The following is a 12,237-nucleotide window of genomic DNA, read 5'->3' on the forward strand; positions in this document are numbered from 1 at the left end:
ATTCTTCGCCAACGATCTCTTAGACAAATTAATACATGTTTAAGCATAATATGAAGAGATATAATTTAATTATGATGCGGTAACGACTTCGGCTGACGTCTCACCGAAATGAAAGAAAAAGAGAGAATCGAATAAATTAAAAATAATTTCAAACTCGCTGTAAAAAAACAGAATTTTTTTTTTCATTATATTTCACTTTCTCCCGCGATGATAAAGTCTCGCGCCCAAATCGTGTGATAAATGTTCCATAGTAAAATAAAAAAAAATACACACGCGCACACACTTTCATAAATTGAAATACCAGTACCGTATATCTTTCGCACATTATTATATCATTTGATAAGTAGATTATACATTAATTAATGTAAACTGACAGAATACCGTAATATATAAATTATGTGTATTCACCTTGTCGGAGAGGGGAAAGAAAAGAAAGAATGCAAAACAAAAAATAATAATAACGAAAACAGTATATCTTTTACACTTTAGGTGACACCAGTAAAATCACTTTCTTTTATCATTTGTCGATTAATCGCAGATTCGGCGCGTGATTAAGTCCATATTATTACACACGTATGTCGTAGATTTATAATAAGCGAACAAACCAACGATCACATTAAAACACTTTGCGTGCGCGTGTGTGTGAATTTCTCTATGTATAACAACAATTACTTCTTACTCGTATGAGCCAATTTTAAAAAAGTGAATAAAATTTACTATTATTCATTATCTTTTATCAGGTAATGAATTCGATTTATATCGATCGATCATATTATCATCCGATCTACAGGTACACGAAAAATTAAATTCCTGATACGAATATTGAAGGGGCTGCGGATGGGGGGGGGGGGGGGGGATAAAAAAAAGTAGGTATAATAAGCAAGTGAAAGTTTTTGTCGCGTACAACGATTGACGCGTGTAAATTATACATACACAATGATTAATAATCGATATAGTTATTCAACGTAATACGTAAATAAATAATAATAAACAACGTGTAACACGTATGACACGCATGTTATTCGTCCGTATATTGTACGAGCGCAGGGTGTGTTATAAACGTCGTACAATGTTTCGCGTTCATTGCAGCGATATGTTTGATAACGGTTTGAAAATTCGCGATTGGGTATATTTGAAAATAAGGTAGAAAGAACGACGCGACGCCGTCGAAGGGTTTTACGCTTCTGATTCCGGCGCCGCTTTCGGCGGGTCTCGAGGTCCGCGGGTACGACCGACGATGTACGCGTGTATCACGCCCCCGGCCCGGCCAACCGGCCGCAAAGAGCTGCCTCCTCCTCCTCCTCCTCCTCATCCTCATCCTGATCCTCATCCTCCCGATCCTCATCCTCCTCTTCCCTCCTCCATCCCTCTCCCTGTGTCTATTGATCGGCCCTCCGCGACGCGAGACACCCAGTGAAGAAGAAGAGGTGGAGGAGGAGAAAACTGCCGGACGTAACGTTACTAACTACTACTCTTACCGTCGTAGTCCAGGGTGTGTACTTTTTTTCGGCGACCAGGAAATCGTTACGTTTAACGGGGTTTTTTTTTTTTTTTTTTTTTTTTGAGGGGGTAGAGACAAACCAAGGATTTTTTTCACGACCTTTTTGACGATCCACAACTATACGTGTATTAAGAAAATTTTGGAACGTGACTTTTTCAAATATTTAATAAATTATACGACAATATGTTTCGCACTTTACGTTAAATGGGTTTATACGTACAAGAGACTGCAAATTGAAGTGAAAAGACCAAAAAAAAATTACATATAAGCGAGTATCGATATTCTGTATTATTGTTGAAATCCGAGGTACTAATTATCCTGAGAAGTAAAATTTTCAAGTTCGTTAGTAAAATTTGACGTGACATTTCACGAGGTTTGAGAATTTTTAGGTTTTTTTTTTCAGGTCGTTAAACCACTCCCGCGTCGGGCATGCGCCTACACATATAGAGGAATGTAGACCAAACACGTTTTGTTTGCATGCCGCGTATGCATGTATCTGATAGCTCGCAGTGTGTGTTAGGCCTGGCATTGAAAGAAGGCGCAACAACTTGGATTCTCGTTGCAAGAGGCATTGAGATGACGCTTGGCGAGTATGAGAACGAACTGAAATTGGGTCAAAGAATCGAATTTCTACGGATTTAGTATTGCGATTTCGTAAAATCCCTGCAATATTTTTTCCATTTCTGCGTCAAATGAAAACGTATCGGAGTAGTTTTGTTCGGAATTGCTTGTACGTATAATAAAATTACAAGAAAACGATGTGAAATTAATTATTTTTTGGGATTAAGGTTGTCGATACTACATTTTCTCGCAATTACATCGCAAAATTAATTTTTTTTTTTTTGTTTTTATTTTAATTAACATCAATTCGTTGTTCGGCGGACATCGAGTTATCGCGATACATAGTTACAAGAAAATATATAGTAACGGTAACAGTAATTGAAAAGAACAGTGACAATTACTGGATTATTTGATTGAAAACGGAAAATCTAATTTTCATTATTTACCCAGAATTATGTTTTTCGGTATTGATGAAAGATGAAATTGCGTCACATAGTCAAGGACTTTGTACAGTAATCGCAACTAAAAATTTCTCTCCGCGATTCGACACGAAATAAGGGTTTTCATGAGAGTTCGACGAGGTAAATATGTGTTACAAGAAAACGAGGTTCTTCAAAATTCTCTACTCCTAAAGTTCCCGAGGAATCTCATTAAGTCGTACGACCTTCGACTCTCATATTCCGAGTACACGTTAGACGCTTCGTTATACATATGGGGCATTCCACGCCAACTCGACCAATGATTTTCCCTCACCATTCTTGACGTGCTTCAGAATTTTTTATACGATTCTCGGATCACAAAAAAGGACTCCTGAATTTATTTCAGATTTTTACTTACAACCGTTAATTTTCTATGATTATTCGAACTCGTTAAAAAATTGGCATTCTTAAAAAATCTCGAACAATTTTCAAAAATCATATTTTTCGTTTCGAGCATTCTCATTTTGTCTCGATTTTTTGTTTTTTTGAACACACATCTTGAAGAAATAAAACGGTGTCTCAACTTTCCGAAAATTCATAAAATATTACCAAAAAACCTGTGTTTGGATCTGAATCTTTCGACCCAGGGACACAGAATTTTTGGTAGTTTTTTGAGAATTTTTGGAAAGTTGAAACATGGTGTTTTGTTTCTTCGAGATGTTTAAAGTAAGAAAAAAAATAAGATTATCTAGAATTTGTTGAGACTTTTACGAAATGCCAATTTTTATATTGCTTTGGATAATCAGAAGAAATTAACGGTTGTAAGAAAACATTTAAAAAAATTCAGGAGTGCTTATTTGTGATCCGAGAATCGTATAAAAAATTCTGAAGGAAGTCAAAAATGGCGAGGGAAAATCATTGGTCGAGTTCACATGGAATGTCCCATATATAAACACACTCTCATATTATATATCATACATGATGTTGTTGAGACGTGATTAATAGAATTATTAATTCGTGCAGGCAATCCTTTTGAATCCACCTCAGTAATATATGTATATATATACGTGTTAAAAATCGGCGAATAAAGTTACGTAGTAGTTGAAAAATTGACTTACTTATAAAAAATGAAATCTGTCCTTGCCACAGATTGTTGCAACGTCACAACGATGATAATTAACCGTCAATTTTCACCGGCGCTAATAAACTCAGCGATTAACAACAATTACGCCGTCGATTCGGTAATTTTTTTTTTTTCTCTTTTCTATCTCATTTATTTATAAATCCAGTTACTTTTTCTTCTCAATTTTTTTCCGTTTACCATCACTTTAATCGTTTCTGCAGCTAGGCTAGTGTCCTGAATTACGCGAAATCCGGAAAGTACAAAAATCTGATTAATGAACGCCTTGAATAATACACGACAATAATATACAGCAAACGACTTGGTACACTAAAACGATATATTAAATTATAAACATTGAATATTATATGCATGGTTGAAAACTAGCACGGAACATGAATTAATTAATTAACCCTTAAAATCGGGTGACGCGTCTGAAAGAAAAAAGAACAAAAAAAAAAATCAGAAAAAATCGACTATCGACGAAAACGATCGGCGCTTATCGGCCATCTTCAAAGGTTCAAAGGCTCTTAAAAGCCGACCGAATCCCTGAAAGACGCTGCAAAAGCAGGTCCGATCGTAAAGTGTAAAATCCCGCGAGTGTCTGCTGCGACACCTCCGGCCTTTCGAAATATTTTCCACGTCACTTCGTGCACGCGTCATCACGCTTCGATGACGTATGAAGAACGGAGAAGAAAAAAAATTATTGAACAGCCTTGAACCGGCTTCAAATCGACTCTGACGTACGCGTAACATAGCTTTTCGTTTCTTTTATTTCCTTTACGTGCAGGTATCGCCGTCGACGCTCGACAGTGGATAATAAATAATCCATAAACAATCGTCCGATTCACGAATAGAAATGAAAGTAAAAGAAACTAAGAACAATTAAAAACCAACCTCTTACGTTCAACTGTATATACCGGAAAATTAACATCAAAATTCATCATACAATCAATAATTGCATATTATATAATTATAAAATATAATCTATGTGTACATATTTTCGTGAATAATATTCACTCCAAACATGATTTATATATACTATGCGGTATACTTTCGACGAGTGAAAAAATTCTTTGATTTTTATTCACGCGGCTCTCCAAATAAAAATTGTATACTGACAATAATAATAATAATAATAATTTTCGCACATATACATATGCATGATCAATTCGGCGATGAGTTTGTTTTCCATTCTTCGTCGCCTGTCCTCGTCGTCTTCTTTACGGTGTTCGGATCTTCGGTTTCGTAAGCATTTTTCACAGGGTTGTGAAAAAACGAGTGATTCCCATCCCCCCGTGGAAAAGGCTGCGCGCAGTGTGTCCCGCATTTGTACCACGATCAAACCATACACGAGTATAAATTTATCGGTACGTGTACAATTTAGGGTGTTTCAGAAAAAAATAATTTTCCACTTTCCACCATGGCAACCCGTTAAGGGCGTTGCCTGGCTAGAAAGCGCGGGCTACTCCGAGAGAGAGAGAGAGAGAGAGAGAGAGAGAGAGAGAGAGAGAGAGAGAGAGAGAGAGAGGGAGAGAGAGAGAGAGAGAGAGAGAGAAATACTACGTAACTATTTACGAATACCGGCCAGACGTCGTCACAGGTCGTTTCGAATTGAAAATTGCAACGAATAGCTGTTAGCGAATTCATGATATAACAACGAAAATATCATCGGTCTCCCAGGTCTCACCACGTGGAGATTGCTATCAAACGGAGACCCACCTAACCCGTCCCTACCTCCCAACCATGATCGGGTTTGCACCAAACAAATACAAAATGATAAAAAATAATATAAAATGATGAAAGCGAAATCAAACTCGTTTAAACTTAATAAACATAATCACGAAATCTGTATGAAAAGGATCTCATGGAAATTAAATTGAAACACTATAAGTGAAACATGACAGGAATCTTGATCGAGAAAATTGATATCATAACAAGGCATCGAGCATTGTATACGTTATATGGCTAAATAAATTCTATAGAAAGCGCAAACTATGGAAAGTAGTACGTCATTGTTGCAAAAATTAATTATTAGTTATCATCTATTTAAAGTAAAACGTTTGAGTCTACTCTCCTCGCCTGTAATTCGTCGGCCAACGCGGTCGTTTTGCGCGAAAAATTTGCTGTTTTATGCTTCGTGATTTTCCTTCTCGTTTCCTCATTTTCGAAGATAATTAGGTTCTTAGGGAGTCATTTCGAAGATAAAGAATAGATCTGTGTCGACTGTTTCGCCGAATTTCGAAAAAAAATTCACTGTCCGCTGTGTCTCACTTCAAAGATAACGTACTTTCAAGTACGTTTTTCGCAAATCTGAAAGCGAAATCGAAAATTCGGCAAAACAGGCGACACAGATCTATTCTTTATCTTCGAAATGACCACCTGAGAACCTAATTATCTTCAAAAATGAGGAAATGAGAGGGAAAATCGTGAGTATCTGTTCGCGCGCGCTCTTCGAGGCATAGGCAACGCCCTTAATTATAAACTTTATTTAGGTTGAAAGAAAGATTCTGTATAAAAAGATGAGCGTTTTAGGTTTTGTGGAAAATCGCGCTGACTTGATTTTTCACGGTTCGAGATTTTTTTCTTATCGCTCACATCAATCATAACGTTAACTTGCGTCACTAAGAAGACTCACACTTGTATAATATTAAGTCTCCGGTTGATTCTTGAGAAACCTATCCGACGATCTTTTCATTATTAATTCAATCTCACGAAATAGTTGTAATTTAATACGAACTTTTAATTATAGAGAATAAGATTCCCGGTTGATATATCGTTGCGTTACGGATCGTGATCTTTGGGTTGAACGTAAATGTTAGGAAAGAAGTAATAAATAAAATGGAAAAACGACCGAACGCGATCTTCCGCGTAACTTGAATCGATTATCTCTTGACAGAATTTTTCTTTTAACCTGAACAAACTTTTCAGGGGATTTCAAGATGAAAAATTGTAAATTATTTTTTTCCGAAACACCCTAATGTATACATATATATATATATATATATATATGTTACATAAGATGTCGCTCTATTTGATCTGCAACAATATTGAAATTGTAACCTCGCTGCAATTATTATTACACAATTAGATCGCTGCAGCGGTTTGCGTGCTTCGTATGCTTGCAATCGGATCGATGAAACGGCCATTTTGTCAAACGTAATTATACATGCATAACATGATTGCAGATCAGTTACTTACTATGATCAAATAAAATCCGAACATAATCCGTGACAAAAATAACGCACGATGAAATTAAATTCAGTTTAATATTTCCTCCGATATTTCTCACGGGTTATTTTTGTCTCGATTGTTTTAACACGAGTTATTGACAATGACACGTTAATAACGTTAATTAATGGTTCGAATTATACGCGCTTCGCGTCACCTTGTTTCTTATGCAGAGATAGGAATAGGGGACGAATTCCTGCCTGGGTTTAAGTTGCTCCTCCTCGACCCTCGCGAAGACAAAAATCGCGGTTAAAATCCGCTCCGTGATGGATTTTTACCCGAGCAGATATTTCTCGTCAATCTCATCAGTCGCTGTGTTATTGTTGTAATTTTTTTTTTTTTTTTATAATTATTTTTATAAAACGAGGTTCACAGTCGAATTGAGAATTAATACTTTTCGAATTTAATGCATTTGTCAGATTAATTATACAAATTTACGAGCTTGCGATAATTTTACTGCAAGATTTTACGTGCGTACGTGTATTAATAAGAAAGTTATTGAAATGAAAAATTGATATCCAAGCTTTTCCAGTTTGTGATTAAAAATAGTATATTTTATTCTCGTAATAATGATATAAATTTAATGAGCAGCTGTTCCGTGATAAAATTAATTGACAAAAGGTATTGATTACACGCTCACCAGCCTCGTTAACTATCATCGAGATATGTGAAAATAAATTAATGACCAGCGGCTGCAGATTGAATAGATTTATCTTCGCGTACGTGTAATAAAAGGTAAAACAAAAAAAAAAAAAAGTGTCGTATACACATTTTAATTGATTTGGTAAATTATACACGTACGATAAAGGCATTATAAAAGTGTCAATTTATTAAACATCAACGAAGTTATGCGGGGAACAATTTCGAGAAGGTGAAAACCAGAGAGAAGGTACAAAAAAAAAAAAAAATAAAAAGAAAAGATAAGTCAACATTCAAATTATAAAATTTATAACAACGTAATTCCGTATATCTAATAATATGTAACTACGTTACTCAAGACCCAAGCCAACTTTAGAACGTTATTTCCTCTGCGCAGCGTTACGTTATGCACAATTACGACTCGAACAAAATTTTGAGAAAAAATGCAACGATTAAGAAACAGACTCCAATCTTGGTTTTAGCAAAAAAAGTGAAACATTATGCAATACATAATACTTGTCTCTGTGAGACCCCAAAGTTTTTTTTCAATCATTCTTCATTTTACTTGCACAAACAACCCTGATTCAAGCACGCTGAATCAAAAAATGATGCGTGAGAGTCGGTTCCGGGGTCAACCGGACCCCGTGCTTTCATGTCTCATCAAGTACATGTGTACGCCGACATACTGCGTAATACATCGGGAATTGGGGTGGTGTAAGCATTAGTTTACAACATCGACGATAACAATGTTTACAAAAGTTTTCTCCCCCTCCTCATTCTCCTCGTCGCGATGCTGCCGAGTTTACATCAGCTATTACCGAACATCTTAATTATACACCTCCTGCACTCGCTGCTAAAGACGACCTACATATACTTGTATACAAACACACGGAGAGAGAGAGAGAGAGAGAGAGAGAAATCATCCGCATGCTTTGCTAATAAACTGTATACACGCATACAGGGGGAAAGGAATTCTTGAAGCATCAAAATAGATTTTGATGAAATCCATTTACTTCAATCTAGTGTCCCTTGCTTTTTTTTTCTAATACGATGACTCGGATAAAAAAAAAATAAAATGTCGATTTAGTTGGTTCAGCGAAAATGAGTCGGTCGAGCGAATTCGCTGATTCAAGAAAAGCCTTTTTTTATAGCGACTGAGTCAAGTATAGATTTGATTAGAGTGAATCTTTTCATGCGTTTCCGAAAAATCACTCTCTGTCAATCTTACAGTGACTTTTCATACAGCCGAGTTTTTCGTGCCGTAATAATTTACCGCGTTTCAGAACAGATTTGAAATTCGTGAAATTTGCGATTCTACCTAAACTCGAATAATCGAAACATAACGCCAACAACTTTAGCATCATCGACAAATACTCTGCGACAGCGGTGTAATGTCGTATAATATTTGTCAAATTCAGCCTATCTTCTTGCGAATTTTCTGATTTTTAACCAAAGTTTACCGTTTGCTCATTTCAGCTTCGAAAAGAAACAAATTTTTTTTTTCCAACAGTCATACTTTGTCAACAAGCCAACGTTTCGCGCTGTGCGTCAAACTGTGCGGCGCTTTAAATTTTCAACAGCCGATTCGGCGATGAGCGGATAGTTGGACTACTATCGGTTTATTCGCGATTCGGTGCCGAAAGAGAACAGAGCCGCTGCATGATCCGAGCATAAGAGCGCCTCCTCGGTGCTACCCTACGGCTACGGGGAAGGTTCGACCCGTCTGGTAGAAATGTCAAAGGTTATACCTTCACGGCGCAGGACGCCACCCATCCTGACCCCGGATGCCTCCGACCCTCCTAAATCGGCCAAGACTTGTTTCATAGACCGACCCTGCGGGCTGTTATCTCCGATAATTCGTCGAGTACGACAAGAAGGGAATAAATAAAAAGAAAATTAAAAAAATATTAAAAATCAAACGATATTCCGCGTTTGGTAGAAAAAAGTTTACACGAGTTCAAGTGAAAAATAAAAAGAAAAAATTCTTCGTTCATTGATGATACCTGATATATCATTATTATCATTATTATCATTATTGTCATTATTATTATTGTTGTTGTTATTATTATTAGTTTTGGTCGAAGCCTTGAGAATAATTAATAACTCGAGAGAAAGACGTTGTAGGATAGTTTTCTGAGGAGGATAAAAAAAAACACAGCCTTCGGGCGTACGAATGCTCGTTAATTACACAACGTGTTAATTAGCAGAAGTCAACAGCGTCAGAAGGCGTCTTTGTTTCTATTACGTAGCCTGGGGTACGATATTACGTAAAATGTACTCGTACAATGAAACCACACGAAACACGCGTTTCACGTGTTGGAAGAAAGAAATAATTTTACAGTATGTTGTTTGTTTTACGAACACAACTTGCTGGTACATTTTATACGGACGCAAGACCAATTATCTTCTTTTTTCCAACTTCGCTGCATATTTATAAATCATACACGTTTGGTCGATTGGTCGGGTTTTTATCTCGCCAGATTTAAAACGAGGATCTCATATATTCCAATTCAATTGTATTTTCTATTTGAATGTTTTTTCACTTTCGAACAGTCAGCGACGAGTTATAACCAACGTTTTCGATTAAATAGATTACTTTTCCCGACTAATCGAGTATAATCGATTATTTTTCAAACTCGATTAATCGACCGACTCGATTATTTTTCCTCACAATCGGTTTTTGTTTTTCTACTCCCATGAACGACGCGATGCAGTGTCAATTTATGTGATCAGAGTATCAATTATTATCATTGTCTTACTTACCAAGATACCTATTTGATATAACAAGCGAAAGATGAATGAATATTTTCACCCGAAATTGAAAAATATTTTGAATGAAACTATAAATTATCAAAAGACGTTTCCGCCATTAAGACCAAGTCTGAAATTTACGAAACTTTGGTTTCAAATGCACCGTTTCAAAAAACTACGAAATAATCGATGAGTCGATTGATTTCTACCAATTCAATCGAGTCGTGTTCGATTATTTTTTGGACTCGATTAACCGATGCATCGACGGTACAGTCCTGATTTCAATGTTTAATCGAACACGCGATCCGTCGATTCACCGTAAAGTTCGCGTGTCAAATGAAAAACTCGTCGTCCTCTAAAATCGTTCAAATCTACACGCTCGAAGAGCGAACGAACATCTTTACAATATTGTCCCCGAGTTTGCTTGAATAGATGGAGACCGAAGAAGATAATACGTAGGATAAACGAAGAGTGAACGAGGTCTGAAGTGTGTCGAAATATTTTTTAACCGTTTAAAAACAAATTCAAGATCTTGATAAGATAATTATACAACCTAGCCGAATCGGGGTATTACATGTACAAAGTGTACAACGAATCGATATCGAATAAACACGTTTGTAATAATTATCGTAACGAATTAATGTTCACTTCAATTTTGTACTCTTTGTATAAACAAATATTATTATACAGGGTGTCCTGAAACAAACAACTTTTGTATGACACATTTTCCAACCGAACAATCAGATCGGCTGAAAACGTAATGCGTCTTTTAAATTGGGACACACTGTATATACAATATATGCATAAATAGGTACGCTGTGTAATAGATATTTAATACATATATAAATGTAGCGGTAACCTTCAGGCGTAGATATAAATTTTAGCAAATTGTGTGGTCGTGTATGGAATATGTAACATACGTATACCTACATCTGCCAATTATTGTAACATAGATGATGTAGATAATTAACCGCAAAGAAAAACTAAGGCAATTCGTTGATTATTACAAGGGGTTGTTGTGCAAAAGCGCTTTGATATATCTGGGAAACTGTGCCAGTCGAACAATTTCTTTTATATGCTCCGACACACACACACACACACACACACATATCGTTCGAGGGGAGAGAAGGATCGATCCACTTTCGTGCAATGCCGTCAGCTCTCTGACGTCACAACCTTGATACGACGTTACGTCATGCAAGAGAAGGAAGGCGAGATATGACGTCAACAACGGGGGTGATTCTCCACCCTCTCTCTCTCTCTCTATCTCTGAATCCCCTTCCCGCCCCTCAATTTTCGCGCCCCAATACCCTTGATCGAAACAACCCTTGTATGCATTGTTACAGAGTCGTAAGCTGGTAATATTGTGATTTGATAATATAATCGGGGGTTTACATTGTTGAAAGAATACGAACTAATTTATCTTGTTAGGTATCAATAAGAACCGTTTCGGGGTGAGTCGATAATGAACCGTCGATTCAATAGAAATTATTTTCATTTTTCACAAAACTCTTCACCAACGCACCTTATACGAATATGATGATTTCGTTTCTTATTTCTCGCACGACAAGACGTTATGTGCGTTTTTGTTTTTTTTTCTTTTACATTCCTTTCGTTCGTTCTTTTCTTCACACATCAACAATAACGTTAAATTTAATTTTTAGCAAGCGCAGAAGATGCGTATATTTATAAATTCGATATGCTATCGTTTATAAAATTTATTTCTGTCCTAAGGTTTTGCCGGAATTTCGTAAACAGCTAGCTCTCATTTGTTATAAACAATAAAATATTAAGAAAAAAAAACACACACGATGTATAACAATGTAAACAAATTCAATGTTTAAATTAGTGAAACAAAAGTACATAATGCGGTGTATCGCCTGAATTTTGTTGATAATTCGACAAATTTAAACTGTGCGAAATCCATCGACTAGACATATTTTGTACAATATGCAAATATATATGATAATGATATTGTCAACGAATTGTAAATTATTATACATTTCTTCGTGGAT

The 12,237-nt window shown here is 36.2% G+C and overlaps 1 protein-coding gene across 8 annotated transcripts in view; it reads right to left on the bottom strand.

Annotated features, from left to right (window-relative positions):
- Positions 1-12,237, bottom strand: part of rdgB (retinal degeneration B) — a 28,206-nt gene that overhangs the window by 13,656 nt on the left and 2,313 nt on the right. The window contains exon 1 of one of the 8 annotated variants that reach the window (XM_046625898.2): positions 409-1,206. The exons of the other annotated variants lie outside the window; for them this stretch is intronic. The gene's annotated coding sequence lies outside the window, so the exon portion shown is untranslated. Of the gene's footprint in view, positions 1-408; positions 1,207-12,237 lie in introns of those variants that run through there. 8 annotated transcript variants of the gene reach the window in all.

Source organism: Neodiprion pinetum, chromosome 5 (genome assembly GCF_021155775.2).
Source record: "Neodiprion pinetum isolate iyNeoPine1 chromosome 5, iyNeoPine1.2, whole genome shotgun sequence".
Taxonomy (NCBI): domain Eukaryota; kingdom Metazoa; phylum Arthropoda; class Insecta; order Hymenoptera; family Diprionidae; genus Neodiprion; species Neodiprion pinetum.